At 52.4% G+C, this 20,826-nt stretch overlaps 1 protein-coding gene across 1 annotated transcript in view; it reads right to left on the bottom strand.

Annotated features, from left to right (window-relative positions):
• Window positions 1-18,270, bottom strand: part of PEA15 (proliferation and apoptosis adaptor protein 15) — a 28,522-nt gene extending 10,252 nt beyond the window's left edge. The window contains exon 1 of the mRNA XM_063145853.1: window positions 18,199-18,270. The gene's annotated coding sequence lies outside the window, so the exon portion shown is untranslated. The remainder of the gene's footprint in view (window positions 1-18,198) is intronic.
• Between the last annotated feature and the right edge of the window lie 2,556 nt (window positions 18,271-20,826).

Here is a 20,826-nt window from a genome sequence, read left to right as displayed (position 1 = left end):
CTTCTTGTAGAAATAAAACCCAGGCTTAGGTGTCTCCGCTTGCAGAAACTGTTATGATCCAGTTAATACATATTTGCCAATTACTGCATGCATGTTTAGACATGTGTTTTTAAACATTCTGGTATGTATTATCACAACACAGTTGAGGCACACACAGAACAAGCGACAACCTATGAGGTGTGGCGAAACGTTTGGCTCTTCACTGGCGATGCGATAGGTTGGCTCCTGTCCTTCCGCGGAATTCAAAAACTCGGATGAAGGCTGCACGGCCAACCTCCGTTGAACACGGGACGTTTGTTGCCAGAAATAACATGTGGGATATATGATTATGGATGTGGTACACAGAGGCGGTTCCTTGTAAAATGGATCTGCGTGCCAGTAACCATGTTTTAACGTAACGTATGGCAAACCACAACCCTATCTAGGTTTCCTGTTATGATAATAAGAATGATGCTCTTTATCAAATCAAATGGCAGAACTATATTGCCCTTTATCATTTGACTGATGAAGGAACATAGGAAGTGGCGTCGGACGCTTCGTCCATCAAGCCCAGTATTGCGGACACTGACTGGCAGCTGAGACTTTCCAGGGCTTCCAAACGACGATGTTTTTGAATATGAATATTCCACAGTATGGGTCTGGTCCTACATACTTACAAAGTTAATTTTTGTCTATCTGAATTTTTCTATAAATTGAAACAAATACAATGTCCAAAACTTGAGTTAAAAATAAAACGGCATCGGTTAAAACTCAAAATAGGAAGGCATTTAAAAATAGCAAACTTCTTGCATTAAAAATTAATCCCCAACATGGAATCTCCAGGTGTGTTGGGACAACAACTCCCAGTGTTCCCCAGACAGCACCGTCTCTACGCTTCTATTCCTGCTGTAGGCTTTCTAGATGGTGCTATGGGCAGCACTACTTGAATTACCTGGGGGGGGGGGTACTTAGGAAGCTATAGAGGGACCACAATTTGGCTAAATTTGGGTAGAGTCAGGGCAGGGGTGGGAAATGGAGGAGTCTGTTAAGGGCACCTCTACTTTCCCCCTAGAATTTGTGCACTGGTCTTTGGCCCTCATTTATTCCAGCCATCTGTGCCTTGCACCTCCCTTCATGGCAGTCACTGGAGGGAGAGGGCAACTGATTCACCTCCTCTGTAAGGGAAGGGGGGGCGGGCATATTTAGTCCTCCTTGGGGAAGGGGGCTCATTCTCATTGGCTACTCTGTTAATAATGGTTACTTCCAGCCCCTCTTCTTTCTCTTCCTCTTCTTCCTGCCTGAATTTTACACCTCTCCTTTCCCCCTGCCTTGTTTGTACCGAACTTTTCAGACACAAGTGATTTGGAATGGCAGAGTTTCTAAATGAATTGAAGCTGGCCTCCTTCACTCCATCACACTGGAAGGCCTTAATTCATGGCGATGCCATCCAACCCCCATGGGAAGGAAGACCAGTGGAGGAGACACCAGCACACAGTATAAACAGACATCACGGCTCACACTAGGGACGCTCTGTAATTGCTCTCAGGGGCTCAAAGCGAGTCACGGATCGGAAGTGGAACGGTACGCTCCAATGCAACTCCCTTAATTCTAGCAATGTTTCCCTAGTCATAAAGGGCTCTCTACATCCCTCTGGATTTGGAACAAATTCTTTCATTCCACCACATTCTCAGTTACTTGCATCTCTTTGGTTAACTTGGCCTCTAGCCAGACACGTTGTGGGTGGAGGAGCATCATGAGTCAATGGAAAACAGCAAACAGAATAGTCTAAATGATTGAATACACCGTTTTAATTGTAAATAACCTTATTTGATTTATTTGCAAAATGTAATTTATTGGTGGATTTTTACAGCAGTCCAGGCACAGAGTAAAGCGATAATCGCAGCAGGAAAATGAACACTCCCCAAGGATGAATCTTTTATCATTTCCCAGGCTCTTGCTGATGAATGGATTTACAACGGGGTTCTATTTTTTAAAAGGTTTTAACCCCTGGTAGAGCGCTTGCTAGTGGGATGAAAGATCATACGGTGTCCACATTCTACAGACAACGTGGTACCCAGAGGAAATCCACAAGCTTAATTTTTGCAAGGAATGGCAGCTAGTTTGGATGTAGCTCCCTGTGACGACCCATTTTCGACTCATTTTCAGATAGCGGAGATGAATAACACCAGGGCACATTCCAGAGGGATGGAGAGTAGACAGTCAAACCCTGTTCCCGCCCCCCTCCATTGTCCTAATAGGGCCAATTCAGCCTATTCAGTTACAAAATATGTGCCAACTGGCTTCCGAGTCTGGAGTTCTCCCATAATTTTTTGTTGTAGATTAGCCAATGAGGATTTGAAAGGCCTTGTTGTGGACACAATCTCTCTGTGCTGGCCTGCTGTAGCCAAAATGATGCCCTGGAAATATGGAGGGGTGGGGGGAGGAGAGAGAGAGGACATTCTACTTTTGTTTCATTTCTCAACAACTGGGAGTTCTTCAAAAAGGATGCAAAAGTAGCCTGCATGATTTTGGTGACATGTTTGATGCTTCAAAATTGCATCTTGTGTAGAATCATAGAAACATAGAATAGCAGAGTTGGAAGGGGCCCACAAGGCCATCAAGTCCAACTCCCTGGTCAGTGCAGGAATCCACCTGCAAGCATCCCTGACAGATGGTTGTCCTGCTGCCTCTTGAAGGCCTCTAGTGCGGGAGCGCCCACAACCTCCCTAGGTCACTAGTTCCATTGTCGCACTGCTCTAACAGTCAGGAAGTTTTTCCTGATGTCCAGCTGGAATCTGGCTGCCTTTAACTTGAGCCCGTTATTCTGTGTCCTGCACTCTGGGAGGATCGAGAAGAGATCCTGGCCCTCCTCTTTGTGACAACCTTTCAAGTCCTTGAAGAGTGCTCTCATGTCTCCCCTCAGTCTTCTCTTCTCCAGGCTCAACATGCCCAGTTCTTTCAGTCTCTCTTCATAGGGCTTTGTTTCCAGACCCCTGATCATCCTGGTTGCCCTCCTCTGAACACGCTCCAGCTTGTCTGCGTCCTTCTTGAATTGTGGAGCCCAGAACTGGATGCAATACTCTAGATGAGGCCTAACCAGGGCCGAAAAGAGAGGAACCAGTACAACACATGATTTGGAAGCTATACTTCTATTAATGCAGCCCAAAATAGCATTTGCCTTTCTTGCAGCCACATCGCACTGTTGGCTCATATTCAGCTTGTGATCTACAACAATTCCAAGATCCTTCTCATTTGTAGTTGGATTCCAGTCTACAAAAACGTTTCAGAAACAAACCTATTAAAGGTGCCCCAAGGCTCTTTCTGACTTTTTTTTTTTAAGTAAAGGTTTTGGTGGGTTTCTAAATTTGGAATTCCTTAAAGAAGGATGATTTCCCTTGCTATCACAGAGTTTGGTAAAATAACAGCTGTTTGCATGACTTGCAGTAGGAATGAGTGTAAACTTATTGCAACCACAAGCTATTAGGTCTCTCAAGTTCTCTCTCTGTGTGTGAAGCTTTTGTGGCCAATTTTTCAGGATCTACAGCTGTCACCACTTACAAGTCCATCCATATTACTGGCTACGCCTCTGAGTGATCAAGGAAACATGCTAACCACCAACCAGGATGTGACGGGCTGGTTGAAATGTGTTCTGTTTGAAAGCGTGGCAACTCAAGAAGCAGCCCTTGCTTCGTTGCATTGTCGAGAGGATGTTGGGGGGAGAACCCTGACCACATGCCCATTGTTATTATACTTTTAAGTTTCCAAAATGCTTCATAATCTGAAGGCAAGCAAAAGACACACACACCGCGCTCCTGTCAGGCAGTTTACAATTATAGCCATTGGCAGTTAGCAATCCGAGATGGTTTACAGAAGAACTGTGCAGTCAAGATTAAGTATTAGTTCAAATACTTGAAAGGTCACACAGAGGAAGGCCAGGATCTCTTCTTGATCATCCCAGAGTGCAGGACACGGAATAATGGGCTCAAGTGACAGGAAGCCAGATTCCGGCTGGACATCAGGAAAAACTTCCTGACTGTTAGAGCAGTGCGACAATGGAACTAGTGACCTAGGGAGGTTGTGGGCGCTCCCGCACTAGAGGCCTTCAAGAGGCAGCTGGACAAGCATCTGTCAGGGATGCTTTAAGGTGGATTCCTGCGTTGAGCAAGGGGTTGGACTCGATGGCCTTGTAGGCCCCTTCCAACTCTACTATTCTATGATTCTATGGTTATGAAAACACAGGTTCCAACAACCTATCAGGTCAAACCAGAAGTGGCTGTAGAATCATAGAATCATAGACTAGCAGAGTTGGAAGGGGCCTGCAAGGCCATCGAGTCCAACCCCCTGCTCAATGCAGGAATCCACCCTAAAGCATCCCCGACAGATGCTGTACTTCAGATGCTGTACTTCATCCCAAATCTGTGAATCCTGTATTTATTATGGGATGCGGGGAGGCAACCCTCTATTACCTCAACATCAAGACAATAGTAACATCAGTGCCAACAAACGGAGGATTCTGCCAGGCAAAAGGCCATTTTTTTTGTTTCACTCCATTCATGGTGCATATGCAAAGTGGCTCATCAATATGCATGATTGGGTTTCATTCATGAAAATAAGCAGTTTTCTATACACAGCAGCTGGGCGACGGTATGAGTGTGTGTGGAGGAATATGGGGAGGAAAGGAAATTGTGATGAGAGCAATTATTTTTCCCTGTATCCTGCCAAGAATATTTTCTCACAGCCTTCTGGGTGGGGAGGGGGGAAGAGAGAATTAAGCAGGAGTAGGGGTGTAAAAATAAGAGGAGGTTTATGATAAAATCTCCCTTCCTTCCTTCCTTCCTTCCTCAGATATTTGCCAACACCAATAATAATAATAATAATATTTATTTATTTATTTATTTCTTACCCGCCTCTCCCTTTGGATCAATAATTAAGATCTTATGACAGTAGCCAAGTGTTAAAAATTGTCATTTTCGGTGAACTGGATGTCTTTTGCTGGAGTTATGTTTTGAGTTTATCTTGGTCTTGTGATTAGAGCAGGCAAATGAGTAGGAACTGAGAAGTCAGCTCCCAAATCATGTGGTTTGTATGTGTGTGTGTGTGTGTGTGTGTGTGTGTGTGTGTGTGTGTGTGCAGGGGGAGGGGAACTGCTGGGAGTTGTGACACTGAGAGATTAGCACTGTGCCCCAGCAATGGAGGCTGGGGGGGGGGGGGGTCCAGAAAGTTGATCCTGATTTTCTTCCATGGAGGCCACTCATTCAAAGCCAGATAACACCAGAATCCCAAGTGGGAGAGGGCTGTAGCATTCATGTCCTATTTGTGGGCTTCCCAGAGGTATTTGGTTGGACATTCTGCTGGAAACAGGATATTGGGGTGCTCAACCAGCTGGACCTACCCTGGACCAGTTGATTTTAGGTGATTCAGCAAGGAGGCTCTTTCATTCTTCTGGTCTCACCTATTCATCACTGCTGGGTGCTACAGCCACGGGGATGGGGCAGAAGCAGTGCCAAGTGGGTGAGACCAGCAGAAGATATGCACGTTCCCAACTGTGTGAAAGAAGTGGAGCCCAGTGCAGGTGACGGGTCAGATTTTGGGGAGATGGAGCCAGGGGACTCTCCCCGCTAGTGTTTACATGGAGCACGGCTTACTTCGGTCTCTTCACAGCTTGAATTGTCAGTCCAGCTGTTCCCAGCACCCGAACAGCTCCTGACGAATTCCAGCTTGTGATCATCTTCCAATGGGTTAGAACTTGGTCCTTAAAAAAGGTCATAGGGCTGAGGATCAAGACGGTGCCCATTTTACAGGCAGGAATTCAAGACTGTGCCCAATGGGGGAAAAACATGCAAAAGAAAGGGAAGTTTGGAAACCAAGCACAAAGCAGATTTGTCTGTGGACATGTGAGCGGATGTGTAACTGAGTGGGGAAGAGAGAGAGAGAGAGAGAGAGAGAGAGAGATGGGGATTTTGCAAATGCAAGAGAAGATAATAAAGGAGATGGGTTGAAATGAGACTGAGGATTAAACCGGTGCATGAATACTGATGTGGGGACAAAGGAGAGGGGAGGGACGGAGGGGCGTTATGGGTACTGAGTGGAGCCAGTTGGAGGCAGGGAGACATCTGTGGAAAGGAGGCAGCCCCCCCCCCCCAGTTGCACCAATGTGCAGGCAGTGTGTCTGGGCACGCACATACTCTGACCGTGCCTTGGTCTGCTTTCCTCTTCTGGTCTCAGGGAATGGCAGTTAAAGAGTGTGGATTAAAATTGCCAGTCCCAAATTGCACATAGAAAGGATGGTGCATGCGCAGAAATTAGGAGTGTGTGTAACTTGGGGGCAGGGGGGGAGGGGAAACAGCCTAATCTCTGGGGGGGGGGAGGAGGAAACGAAAGCGATACGGCTTCGCGTTTATAGGAGCAAGAGAAATCACCATGGCAACTGCTAACTCTCTCACTTCACTTCTCCCTCTCCCCTCAAACACATCTCCTTTCAAATTTAATCTGAAATCCTGGGGCGGGGTGTGTGTGTGTGTCTCAGGCCAGCAAAATATTTCAACCAGCAGGTGTTCACGTTTAGCCTGGGTGATCCAAAGAGCAGGCTTGTGTTGGCAAAAGCCACGTTCCCCACGCTATCTGAACCCGGCTCAGGTGCGCGCCGTCTCCGTAGCGCAAGCGAGATTTCTGGTTGCACGGCAAGGGCAGTTTAAGAGCTGCAGAGGGAGACCTCGGCTTCAGAAAGCACCGAACAACCTGCTTATAATGGTTGGGGACTGTCCCCTCCCCTCTCCTTCACCCCACACTACTTGTTTGCTGAGAAGCGGCTGAGCAGAAATGGCAGCCCTCGGTTGCTGTAGCAGCGAATGAATGACTCCCTCGAGTCAAGGGACAAATTCCAGGTGCCTTCTCTTGTGTCAGCGGACTGAAGGACAACCCTCTCTGTACCATCTCTCTAAAACACCTGAAGCTGGAGGGGAGGGGGCTGGAGGAGGCAGGTAAAACCAACAAACCAAACAACACCTGACCTTGCCAGAGTGTTGACATTCAACCCACTTCGACCTCTGATTTATTCCATGAGTGCAGAAGCAAATCTGGTGTTTACGTGAGAGTTTCAGGTGCCCATGGAGGCCCTTGTCAGCAGAATTAATTGAGTGGAGGCGACCTCCCGCACCAAAGGTTTCTACCTTCTCTCCCATCAGCTCCTGGACGATCCAGTTTCAATACAATCAAATGATTTTAGAAAGTGGGTGCTGTTTCCTTCTGTACCAAAGTAATGGGTGGGGTGGGGGGGAGGAGGGCTTCTCTCCCACTGGCCCACCCCTGTGGATGAGTCCTTGGCCACCATCCCTGGGGAAGGGTCTCTCCTTGGCCTTATCTCGGAGGCTGTGACCCCTGACCCTTTGCTGCAAAGCAGTAATTTAATTTGAGGCACAATATGGCTGTTAAACAAGCTGGCCTTTAACCCCCACCGTCTCCCTCCAGGCCTTTCCAAACATTGGCCTGCCTCTCTCTCTCTCTAAACATGGTGGGTGGGTGGAGGTGTTCAATCCTTCGGGTGCCAGAGGCTTGCTTGAGCATCAGGTTATTGGAAGCAAGAACCTTTAAACGTGGTGCAAAAACCTTCCTAGGAACGGTGGAGCAATGGCACGGCGATGTGGAGCAAAGCTCTGAGAGGGTTGTGATGATGGGAAGCGCAAAGAGGAAATGGGCTGGATCACGGCCGAAAAGTCAGAGCTGACTGGCCTCCCTCCCTCCCTCCCTCCCTCGACCTTCAGCTCCAGTCCAGATTGCAAATTTGGTAGGGAGGGGCTCAGATTTGCTGCTCTTTAAACCTGGCAGAGGGAAGATCCTGCTTCTCCTGTTGCATTTTGAAGGCCAGATTTCCACCCTTGTAGTACCAAGAGCCTGAGAAGAGCCCTGAGGCTGGATCAGACCAAAGGGTCCATCTCATCCAGCACTCTGTTCACAAAGGGGCCAACCAGCTGTTGACCAGGGTCCCACAAGCCGGGCATGAATGCAACAGCACCCTCCCACCCATGCTCCCCAGCTACTGCTCTACATGGGCTTGTTGTTTCTGCTGCTGGAGGTGGCACAGAGCCGTCAGGACTGCTAGCCACTGATATCCCACTTGCTCCCTGCCACTTGAGCCATCCTCCATGCTGGCGCTGCCTGGAATCGAGAGCCAAGTCTCCGGTCGGTACCCACGTTCTGTGGCATGTTTGCGGGAGGGCTGCAGCTCCATGGCGGAGAGCGTGTCCAATGCACGCAAACTGTCCCGAGCTCAGTTCCTGGTACCTCTCCAGGGACGGCTGGAAAAGCCACGTGTCTGAAGCCTTCCACTCTACAAGCGTGGCCCCAGAAGCAGAAACCCTCCCCTCTTTCCCCCGCCAGCCATGCCTCACTCGTGCCCATCTCCTTAGCGCATGTTATGAGTGTTGCCAATCGTTTCCCAAGCTGCTGAGCCCATTTGGGCCAGACTGGTTGCACCTTAGGTTATCTTTGTGGGTGCCGTGGTGGAGTAGTGGCAGGGAAGGAGACCCAGTGCAATGGCAGGGCAGCCCCTTCCTTCACAGGGTGGGGTGGGGTGGGGTAGGGTGGGGTGCCGTGCCGCCCTCCCAATGTACTTCAGGGTGTCACAGTGCAGGAACTGGGACTCAGGAAACGGGCTCGTAGATGAGGAAAGCTAACCGGAGGCTTTGGTCTGGCTTCCTCCCTCTGGCCTCATCCTGCCTTTGTGCGCCTCTCCTGTTCTCCATCTCTGAGCCCACAGGTGTCAGGTGGGACAATAGCTAGAGAGGCTGGTGCAAGGGGACGGAGGGGAGGACCCCCTCCTCTGAAAAAATAACAACAGAGGGGCCCTAAGTGCAGCACAGACGTGGGAGAGAAGGCAACGTGGCTTAAGCATTGAATCTTGCTTTTCTAAATGAACCTAATGAATTTCCGAGGCCTCGTTTTATGGCTTTCCCACCCTTTTACGGCGCTTCTCCCTTCGACAGTCTGCCTGCCTCCATTTTTAGTACATTTCCCATCTTGCCTTTGCTCCAAGCGGCTCTCACTGACCTGTTCACAACGACCCTATGAGGTTGGCCAGGTCAAGAGAGACCGGACCAAGACCTCCCCCCGCCCCACTTGAGCCTTGTAGCTGGATTCCCCACATCCAGATCTAGCACTGTTGTTCCTGCAACCCACCCTGAACTCCACTCAACTAAGCTAGAGAAGGTTTGACAGGCAGGACTGCTGGAGTCCGGGATTTGGGGCGCTGGCCTAGCCCAGAGTGTGGTCAACAGCCTCCCAAATCCCCTGCCTTGGCCACCATCTCAGCCTAGGACCAGAACTTGCCTTACTCTTTGAAGCCGACGTTCGTTTCCTTACATTCGCCTCACCCCATTTGCAACCAACCCATTATTTCACTTAATAACCCCCAAGCTTCCTTTTTATTATTAAAATTAGAGGTTGGGAAGGTGCTGTGTGTTTTAAAAGACACCGAACCGGAGTGGATCTAGCTGCTCCGGTCCCCTCAAGCCGTGGATGTTTATGGAAGTGGGGCTGTGGGGGGCCCTGGGATGACAGTGGGGTGGTGGTGTCCATGCGTGTCTCCCTCCCTTTGCCAGGCGGAGAGAGCAGGCGCACCGAACAATGTAATTCGTCCACTTGCCCCTTTGCAGTTCCACATTTATGTGTGCATCAAGCGCTGCGTTTCTGTCAAAAGAAGAGGAAGGCCTTCCTCTGGGCCTGTCCTCTATCGAGCCACGGCTCCAAGCCCTCTAGTCACAGCTGGGCAAAGCGATCCAGAGAGACACGGTGCCCACTGAGCGCCATGCTGCCTCCTGTTCGGGCTGGCTGAGTGCCAGGCAGGCGGCGTTTTTTAGCTCCGTACAGCTGGGCTGTGGAGAGATGGGCTCCTTCCAGAACAGAAAACGCTTCTCTCCCTCCCTCTCTCTCTCCACTCAGAATTCCTCTCCTCACAGATGTGGAATGTCTTATCCCGGCCCCAGTGTGGGATTCCAGCATTCCGCCGAGAGCGAAAGCGCCTGGCGAGTTCACAGCTGAGAATCGCATCAGGGGCTTAAGCAAAGCAACGGAGGCCGTTCTGCCCGGCTTCCTTTCTTCAGCGTTCCTTTCACTCCTCCTATTTGTTAATTTTAGTTTTACTTTTGCATCTGTTATGCTCCCCGTTTTTAAAACGGCAGGTCTGTTTCTGGAATCCTAGACACATGCGCCGTAGCAGAAAGATACAGATACAGTTTCCTCCTGTCCTCTTGCAACCCCCTCTCCCCCCCCCCCCGGAAATGGAATGGAATGTCCGGTTGGCGGCTGTAGCCCTGGGTTGGGGGGTGGGTGGGGGAGAGACGAATATTCAGGGCCACGAAACAAAGGAGAGGCAGGACAGGAGGATACCAATGTAAGTGCCCAAACAATGGCTCTTTTGTTCATTTTGCCCAAGCGCCCAAATCCTGAGACAATGGCAAGCGAGGGCTAACAGAAGGAGTGGTGCTGACACCCAGAGACAGATGCAATTCAGAAGGGATCCTGAATGGCCCAGCTGTTTTCCACACTGGCTGCGGGGCCGAGAGGCGAGGGGAGAGCCTGTCTGTGTACAGGCTGGCTGAGGAACGGGATATGCAGCACAAGTCAGATGATGACCCAGGGTATCATAGAGGGTATCATAAAGGGGCAGGGGGGGTCACCTTGAAAAGCAGGTCACGATCTGCGGAGTTCCTGGATGGAACAGGCAAAATGGCACTCTCCATCCTTGGGTCTGCCCCACTTTGCTTATTTCCTTCAAATCTCTCGTCAGGCCCTCCTTTTCCACAAAGCCTTTTGGCACAACCTTTTCGACTGCATTGGCCCTACTGCAACTAAGCCCAAGTAGATGTAACTGAAATAAATGTATATTACCCCTTTTGTGATCAGTTCCAGATTGAAAGCTCCTTGGGAGCAGGGACCTGTTTTTGTGCACATTGTAAAGTGCCAGGCACAGTGGTGGCATCATATATAACAGGGGTGTTGAACCCCAGGGCGATGAGCCAGTTCTGGCCCGGCTGGGGACCCCATCCAGTCCTCTGGGATTTGACACCAGGACCTCATCACTTTCCCCTGATCTTTTGGTGGTTTTCAGCTTTTGCCAGAGTTTTCCCCCTCCCCACTCTGAAAGGTAGAAATGGTTTTCCGGGGGCTTCATTACTGAGCAGTAAGGACTTCCAAGCTACCCTGAGCTGGCATTCTGGCCCTGTGCCTACTCCTGGAATGCAGACACACCCCCTGCAAAGCTTCTCCAAAATGGGAATTTGCTCTCGGGTTGATTGAAGGAGGAGGCTCAACACACCTCTGGGGTAAAGCCACATTCATAACATACGCACAACACGGGCAAAGCACCCAGGGCCCCAGGGAGTGAGCTGTTCATGGCATGAACAGTGTGGCTACGAAAGGGCTCCAAATTTCTCACCCTGATCCTGCCCTTCTGTGGCTGTCTTTTGCCTGCAGCGCCGCTCGGACAATGGCGTAACTTGCCTGCTCTTCCGCCTTTTCCCATAGAAGTGTCAGGGCGGAGTAATCTCCCACCCACCCTGCGGAGCCTCACAAAACAACTCCAGCCTAAATGTCTTCGGCTGACATTTTAAGTTCAGCACAAGAACAGGAGGAGCCATTTTCAACATTGGGTGGTCACTGGAGACGCTTCACCTGACAACCCAGAGGGGGGAGAGAATACTGCAAAATCTGTTGTTGTCCAAAAAGATGTCCTTCCTTTTCAAGACTTTAGCACAAGAAGCTAAATCATATCATCCAGGTCCAAGTGTGGTGCAATGGACTGAACTTTGGGATTAGGAAGACCGGAGTTCACATCCCCTGCTGCTAAGCATGAAGCTTGCAGGGTAGCCACGATCTTCCCTCTCTGAACCAACCTACAACATTGGAGGGCCAACGTTGGAAATGGAGCAAAAATGTCATCTTGAAAGGAAAATGATGTACCCAAGAACCTGACCCATCTGTCAGGGATGTTTTAGGGTGGATTCCTGCATTCAACGGGGGTTGGACTCGATGGCCTTGTAGGCCCCTTCCAACTCTGCTATTCTATGATTCTATGAGAGAGGCAGATTCTATAAACTCATAGAAAAGGAGCCTGTTTTGGGTGGACTGAAATCCACCACGGCATGCACTAAATAAAAAGGTAGTTGCAGGCAGCTGTGATGGCAAAACAGCCTTTGCCAGCACCAATCCCAGCAGTCAGGCACTGTTTGCAGGATCCAGAACAGCCCCTGGGATGACAGACAGCCCCGCTAAGGCTCACGGACGGGCAGATCTCCTAGGCAGGGAGATGAGTAAACAGATGGGGAAAGGAGAGAGCCGCTCCAGAGCGGTCGGAAGGAAAGGAAGTCGGAGGGGACTCGTGCAGTCAGCAAAATGACACCTGGAAGCCAAGAGTCGCTGACGAGGAATGACACCAGCTGCAAGCAGAGGAGCGGAGGGAGAGAGAGCGCGCGCCTGAGCAGGGTGGCACGGGGGAAGAGCGGAACCCACTGCTGTGCCTTCTTTCCCTGGAAGCGGGGGTCTTCTATCAAAACCCACCCCGTGACATCAAAAGGCAGGTTTGGGAAGCGGGCGGGGGAGCTGTGTGTCACAGACACTGCACTGATAACACACGCACACACCCCGCGCGTTCCGCCCCAACCCACACACGGATTCTGCAAAAGTGTTGTGTGGCTCTGCTTCTATTGTAGAACTCCTGCTTATGTTTTGAAGATCTGGGTTAACATATACAACCATAAGTAAGAAAGGATGCCACGCTTCGGCCACCACAGCCTCTCAACGTTTCTTCCGAGACCGTCAGGCTCATAGTAATCTCTGCGGCCGCAAGAGCTAGAAACTTGTGTAGGCCACTGATTGATGCCGGATACAACCTATCCATGGAATTCACGCGAGTCTTTGATACCAGGCATGTGGGTGGTAATTGGAGTAGCAGAGTGGCAAAGAGCAGGAGCCCTAAGTAATACAGTCCTGGATTCGAATGTCAGGTCAGCTCTGAACTTCTGGGGTGGTCTTAGATAAGCCCCAAACCCAACCCCCCCCACCTGCAATGCAGGGCCTGCTTCAGAGTGTCGTAATGTGTATGTATGTCAAGGACTTTTGAGCTCATCTAAAGGCTCAGCGTTATTAACTGGAGTTAGATAAGCAATTGCCTTTTAAACAGAAGAATGAAATTCAGCCTAGACTACATGTTTCCAGTTCTTTTCTTTAAAACCTTCCCACCACTCCTATATTAATGGAACTTGTGCACCAAGAGCTCCAGCAGTACAAGGACACATTGGCCCAGAACAATTCCGCCACGACCCTGTCAACCGGCTTCAGCAGCAGAGCAAAATCAGGCCATGGAAGCCAAACTTTCATTCTTCACATCACCAAACAGGCTCATCAGACTCCATGGAAAATCAAACAAACACCTCCTGGACTTTAAACCCCTAAAGCCACCTCCAAAGAAAAGAGAGGAACAATTTAGTCCTACTTTTATCTATAACTGCATGGGCACCATACAACCGACAAAAACAACAATAGAAAATTACACTTCTGTGGCCTTTATATATCCTGCAAACGTGCACAATTTCTCTCCTTTTGCATGACGTCTGGTTTTGTTAGGCCAGGGAAGGTGCAAGGATGATGAAGACCCTTCTACAAACGCAGACACTTGTATTCAACGGCTTCCGAAATCTCTGCAGGCCTTTGGTCACACGCTCTTGAGCGTCCCTCGCTATCCTAATGCCTCAGAACTTTATAAAAATTAAAAATGGAATTCACAGGAAGACGAATGTCTTGCAAACTTAAAGACGAGGAATGTTTCTTTCTTTTTTAATGAATGCTAAGATTCGCAGGACGCTGAGTTCTGTGCCCACTGCTGTGGGCCGTGCTTTTTCTGTGATCCTGTAGAATTGTGAGATACACACTGGCTATCTTTACCCGGTTGCCATTTCTTCCAGGTTCCTGCCCCCCCCCCCCTGTGCGCGATGGTGGAGCAACCAGGATAAGAATTACAAACTCACAGCCTTTCAGAAAATTGGAGATGCCCAACAGGGAAAAGTGGCCACATTCTCCTCCACATTTTGTCAGGACAGTGCAGACAGACAGCTTACAGAGAAGACATCAACACACATTTTGTAAAGGGGAATTGTGCCTTGTGAAATGTACTGGAACCTTTTTTTAAGGTTTCTCCAAATGAAACAGTAACTGTGGACCCACACTTTTTTGCTGGGGCCCAATCCAGAGTCAGTTGCACACAGATTTAAATGAGCTTCTCAGCATTTCCCCCCCCCCTTTAAACTGAAGCTGGTCTGCCCTGCATCATAAGCCACAACCTAATTCTTGAATTCCAAACAGGTGAGAGGGTTCTCTAGCGGGCTTGCACACCTGCACGCAAGGAGAAGGACCCGTAAGGGGCTTGGAATTAGCTAGCCTGGCCCCTTCCAAGGCACACGGGTACCTTTGAAAGCCAAGCAGTCACAGTGCAAGGGAGAAACGTCTTGTCCACTACCGTCAGCTCAAAAGATGGACGGTGACGCCTTCTATTGGACCAACCTCTGTTTGCGTGTAGGAGCCCTGGATACTCTCAAATTAGCAGAGAGCTCTTTACCAGGCCAAAAAACAAAAGAGGAAGAGGAGGCAAACATGGAGGGTCAACTGTGTCTTCTGTCCGGAGGGCGTCCAGTAGCCATGGACCACACCACAGCTCAGCTACATATTCGCGAATGACCCAAAGGATGAAAAGCAACAGAAATGCCCTGCCATGAGGTGCAAAATTACGCAAGTCTAAAGCGAGGTGCTGAGAGTTTCAAAAGTATCATAGTGAGGATGCCGGTAAAATTCAAGAGAGCGATAATTGCCAAGTGACACACACAGGGAGGGGGAAATAAGCCATTCTTTCTTTACACCGTATCCATTGGGTTCGGAGTTGGCCACTGTCCATCAAGTCAAGAGATCTCAGTTATTTTTTCTGAACAATTTCCTGAAAGCAACAACTCAAGATGCTAGAAATGTTGAGCAAGGCAAACCTTGTGGAGGAGGAGGAAGAAGAGGAGGAGGGACGCACCCTTCTGCCTTTACAAGTCAAAGGTGTGTCTGTGTGCCCATCCATGCATTTTGGTTGCGCCAAGAAGAAGAGATCATAGAATCATAGAATAGCAGAGTTGGAAGGGGCCTACAAGGCCATCGAGTACAACCCCCTGCTCAATGAGGAATCCACCCTAAAGCATCCCTGACAGAGGGTCTAAAACACTCATTCCAAAATTGCAAGAAAACTTGAACGATTTGGCTTACAATACCCAGGGAAAATGTAACAACAAGCTTTAAATACAAGAAATCATTTGGGAAAGGGCAGTTAACAGCAGGAGTGCTGAGCCAGGACATTCCTAGTTCAAATCTCAGCTCAGCCACTTAGGTGGCCTTCAGCAAACCTGCCTCTTTCATCCTGCCCCCATACCTGTAATATGGGAATGATAGCTTTGCTCTGCTGTAGGGGGTTGTTGCAGAAGTTAATTGGTCAGTTTTTGAAGGAGCATCAATTGGAAGAAATGTTGTGTATGTGAAGCACTTTAAACAAACCGTAAAAGTGTTTTAAGGACGTACCAGGACCCCTATAAGCACCCTTCCCCAATCTGGTACCCTTTGGACGTGTTGCATTACAAGTCCCAGAATCCCTCAGCCTGCACATATCTGGAGGGCAAAACGTTGAAGAAGGAAGATCTCCTACAGGATCATATCAAAGGTCCACCTTGCCTAGTATTCTGCTTCCAACAGGGGACAGTCAGATCCCTGAATAGGAAGCCATAGCAGGGCATGAAGGCAGAAGCCTGCCTGCTCACCCCCACCCGACAAATGATACTTAGAGAGATCCTGCCTGTGAATCAACCCAAGCGCCCAGTGTTATATGACAGTAAAGCCAAGCCTGTCTTCTGCAAGAAGGCAGAAGATGCAAAGGTCTGAGAGACCTGCAGCGATAACTCCTAGTCAGTTTATTAAGGTGATCCCAGATGGCAACCGAGACAAACCAGGCCACGCTCTGGAGGGTCCGGATGACCGCGGATCACAGCCCGCCCCGCTCTCGGCCATGACTCTGCAGATCAGGCTTCTGGTGGGGTGGGATTGTGTGAAGCGACTCATTGTCTGCTCGACTCCAACGCCGCTGTCCGAAGCGTGATGGTATCTGAACCCAGAGCACAATGGCCTCCTTCACTCCAGCAGCCCAACTCAGCGGGGATCTCAGTGCATGGCCGGTGCAAAAGTCACCAGGGGGAAGCATGGCGAGACCAGCCTGACTCCACGAACAGCCCATGTCAGGGGAGAGTCCTCGGGGGATCCCTTGCAACGTCCCGGGACCACAGCCCCTCGTTTGCCTGCCTGGCTACCCATTGAACCCCCATGCAGAGGGGCAGTCTACCACCAAATCTGAGACAGGGAAGCCTCCACTGGCCTCCAGACTACCCCTGACTGTGAACTGCTGGAAGCAACTGGTTGGCTGGCCGGCTTTGGGTACAGGGTGCTGGGTTAGACGCAGCTTTGGGTCAGATCCAGGAAGGTTCCGACATCCGGCTGAGCACAAGAGGAGCACATTTCAGCCAGCGTGAGCCTCTGTGCAGTCATGTGCTTTGTTTACCTAGAGACGGACTTGTTCCGCCTTGCTGCCTCCAAACTACAGGCGTCCCAGAGTGGCTCCCATATTGGCCATAAAACACCATAAAGCAACAATATCCGCACCAGTCAATCAATAGGAGATAACAATTCAGCGAAATGCAAAAGCAGCAGTAAAACTGGAACACTGTGGGGATCGGGGGAGGCGAGGACTGAGAACCACTAAAACCACAGCAAGGACTAGAAGAAGAGCAAAGAAGCAGAGGGTGACCTCGAAGCCAGGAGGAAAGGGACAGCGATGGAGCTCCGGCAGGCTCTGAGACACCCAAGCCTCTCAGGGCGGCAGGCAGGCAGGGCTCCCACAAACTGGGTGCCACGCCAGGACCCCCCCCCCATCTCGCCCACTGTGGCTCCAAAGGCAGCGAGCACAGAGGGAGGGCATCTTCTTCCAGGGCGAGGCAGTCCAGACCCCTAAGCTGCTCAAGGCGAGAAGCAACGCCAGGAATTGGAGCCATTTGCTCTGCAAAACGTCCCGGGACAACTTTTCGGAAAGGTCCAAAGCTTGGAGCGGCCAGAAGACAAAAGCTCTGCTTGGGCGGGGCGGCGCCTGAATGGCTCAGGAACCCGGGAGTGGCTTTGTGGTGGCCGCGAGTTCCCCTGGGTCTGGGCCGTCCCTGCCAGGAGAGCGGCAGCTCCACTCTGGGCTTCCCGGCGGGCGGCTCCAGCTGGACCCTGCCATGGGGCGACAGCGAGCCAAGGGCCCCCTCGCGCGGCAGGCGGCCCCTCGGCCCCTCTGCCTCGCAAGCATATCGGAGCAGGGCGCTGCTCCCGGAGGCCGGCTGGGTGATCCTGTAGAGACCCACCCGCCGCTGCCCTCGAAGTTGGCCTGGCCCTGGCATCCCTCGGAGAAGGTCGAGGGACAGAGCTGCGGGAGGGGGCCCACCAGGGGCTGAGACGGCACGACGGGCAGGGGGCTCGCGGGGGCCCGGGCCACTTCGGCCTGCAAGGAGCCCGGGAGCGTCTGCGCCGGGGGGGGGGGGCTGGGACGGGGCTGGTGGCCGGGGCATCGGGAAAGAACGGAAGGCGCCGGGCAGGAGCGGGGGCGACTCCCAGCCGCCTGCCAGGGCCAGTGGCCAAAGAGGAAGCCGCCGCCGGAGCAATGATTCAGCTCGGGCTCTGCGTTTGAGTCACCCCCGCAGCAGCCGGAGCCGGGAGTGTCCCACCCGCCTCCCCCAGCCCGGCGAGACGAAGGAAAGATCCCGGTCCGCCGCCCAGTTCGACGGGACGCGCCTCGGGCAGAGGGGAGCCGCCCAGCCCTCCCGCAAGCGGCGGCCCCCAGCCCGCCGGCATCTCTGCGCGCCCCCTCCGTGCTAGGCGGCCTGGAACCGTCGATCGTGCCCCTGCCCATGTGCCGAGCTCTCTCCCGGGCAAAGGAAGCCTAGCCTCTCGCCTGCTGGACGGGGCGCCCTCTCTTTCCCTCCAGGCCACCCAAGGAAGGAAGGAAGGAAGGAAGGAAGGAGGGAGGGAGGGAGGGAGGGAGGGAGGGTGAGACAGACAGACAGAGAGAAAGACAGAGAGCGAAGGAGGAGGACCGACGGGGCGGCCGCGGCGCTGCCGGACTTACCCGCGGCGAGGGCTGGCGAGCGCACGGGCAGCAGGACGGGCCCCCTGGCGCACGGCCGGCCGGCGTGGCGAGCGAGCGAGCGAGCGGCGTCCTCTCCTGGACGGGACGCGCCCTCGAGCCGGGCGTCGCGGCGGGCGGGCGGGCAGGCGGGCGGGCGGGCGGCGGCTTTTGCGCTCGCGGCTGCTCTCGCTCTCGCTGGCTCGCTCTGTGTGTCGCCCCGCCCCGCCCCGCCGCCGCCACCCTCCTCCGCCTCCTCCTCCGCCTCCTCCTCCTCCTCCCGTCTCGTCTCCTCCGCGCCGAGTGATGTCAGCGGGAGCGGGGAGGCGGGAGAGCCCGAGAGCCTGGCTGGCTTGCTGTGCCGCTGGGCACGGCTCGGAGCGCCTCGGAGAAGCAGGAACCCGAAACAGCGAGAGAGACACAGCGAGCGAGCGAGCGAGAGAGAGAGAGAGAGAGAGAGAAAGAGCGGGGGGGGGGAGGGTGCTCGCGTTCACACGTGACGCAGCTCCGGAAAGAAGACGGCCAACACGCCTCGCCGGGCCGGGGAGCCAAACTCTGGCGCGCGCGCGCGCTCGGGGACCGAAAGTGCCCCCTGGCGAGCCGCGCGGGCGAGGGAAGCGCGCCTAGCCGGGCCGGGGGGGGGGGCGGCCTTCCGTCAGCATCAGCACCGCCGCCCCTGGAGAGGGGCCGGGGGGGAGGCGGCGGCCGGGCAACCCTCCCCGCCCCACCCATGTAGGGTGCCACCCCGGAGGAGGGCACTTTCGTACGGGCCCGTCACGGGACCAGACCCGGTTGCTAAGGCACTGCCTGCCCCCGTGCGAACCTGCCCGTAACCTACAATCATCACTGGAGGCTTCCGCTTGCGATGCTGGGGCCTGGGGGGAGCCCAGAGCCGTCAGGACTAGCAGCCTGCTCGCCCTCCTCCAGCCCCCCTTTAAAGCCATCCAAACGGGTGGCCCTCGCTTTGTGAATTTGCCTCTGCGCGTTGTGAATGGCCAGCTAAGATCCCAGAGAGTCTGTAGCGGATTCTGGCGTGTCTATTTATGCACAGTCCCTATACCTCTAAAGCAGGAGCACAGAGAGGCGTACACCTATCGATAATACAATCCATCAATAAAATCCTCCTCTTAAAATGAAAAGTTTAAACATGGCCATAATAATCTATCAGAAAGACCTAGAAATAAGCCAGTCAGGAGTCAAATGCCTGGGTAAACGAACTTAGGTTTAAAAACATTCTCCCTGAGGCTGATCCCAGCTCTCCAAGGAGGGGGCCATTGACAATGCCCTATGAGGTCACCTTCCCCACCTCATTTATTGGGGTGGGGGTGGGGTCAATGACACTAAACATGTACATTAGAGACTTTCTGGGTGCAAATTCTGTGCTGCGCTTGCAAAGGAGCACCCAGCTGGGCGCTTGGGGGAAACCATGACAAAATTAAACCGGACTCAGATTTGCCCTCCCAGCCTGGGCTGCCAGGTGGTCATGGCTGACGCCACTTCTTAGTTTGGTCTCCTAGCCCAAAGGTAAGCTGGGATGGACGGATGGGTTGGTGGACCACATTCTGGCCTCTGAATACAACTGGGTCCGTTCCGGTCCGTTCCGGTCCATTGGCTTGTTTTAAAGAATTTATATCCCACAACATCATCCCAAAGGGATCGCAGAATGACTTATAAATAGGTTTAAACACTGAAATGTAAACACCAATATGAAACACAACAGAGCAATAGCAGCTAAAAAAGGTTAAAAGCTCCCAGAGTGCAGGACATGGAATAACGGGCTCAAGTGACAGGAAGCCAGATTCCGGCTGGACATCAGGAAAAACTTCCTGACTGTTAGAGCAGTACGAAAATGAAACCAGTGACCTAGGGAGGTTGTGGGCTCTCCCACACTAGAGGCATTCGAGAGGCAGCTGGACAGGCTTTAGGGTGGATTCCTGCACTGAGCAGGGGGTTGGACTCGATGGCCTTGTAGGCCCCTTCCAACTCTGCTATTCTAGAAACATAGAAGGATTGAAATGACGATGACCAACACTTCATTTCCTTTTGGTCTTGAGGCTGTGAGTCTCGGAGGCTACTTCCCTCTTCCTCATCCGCTGAGGCTGCTACATGCAAGGATGGGGCAGGGAGGGGAGTTTGCCTAGTTCCCATATAGCGCTGCTGCTCCTGCCCCGCTCCTGTCCCCAGCAATGCTAGAAATGCAGCATCGAGAATAAAAGAGGGAACTGAGAAAGTCCTGCGTGGGCTTTTGCAGCTCCCCTGCTCCCTTCCCACCCCCCAGCTGCGTGGCTGAACGTGAAACCAAGACGGGCCCAGTCCTTTCGTTTGCCAAGAGCAAAGGCGGAAGCAAGGAGGAAGCGGAGGCGGAGGCCAAGGGCTCCTGGGGGCTGCTGCTGTTTTGCCCCATGGGGAGATGGGGGCACCTTGGACAATGAGGAAGGGGAGATGGGGGGCACCACCTGCCCTGCAGCAATGGCTGGCCAGGCCCCTGTGGTGGCTCTGAAGGCAGGAGCTGCCTCGGTGGGCCCTGGGTACATCTCCGCCCCCTTTGACTGGCCCAGAGCACCCCAGGCGGCTCCGTGGCTGAGGCCCCGGGGATTTGAGCCGGGGGGATCTCCTGGGCGGCCTCG

This window comes from Elgaria multicarinata, chromosome 21, assembly GCF_023053635.1.
Source record: "Elgaria multicarinata webbii isolate HBS135686 ecotype San Diego chromosome 21, rElgMul1.1.pri, whole genome shotgun sequence".
Lineage (NCBI taxonomy): Eukaryota > Metazoa > Chordata > Lepidosauria > Squamata > Anguidae > Elgaria > Elgaria multicarinata.
Note: the sequence above shows the minus strand (reverse complement) of the source record. Positions and strands in the feature narration are given on the sequence as shown.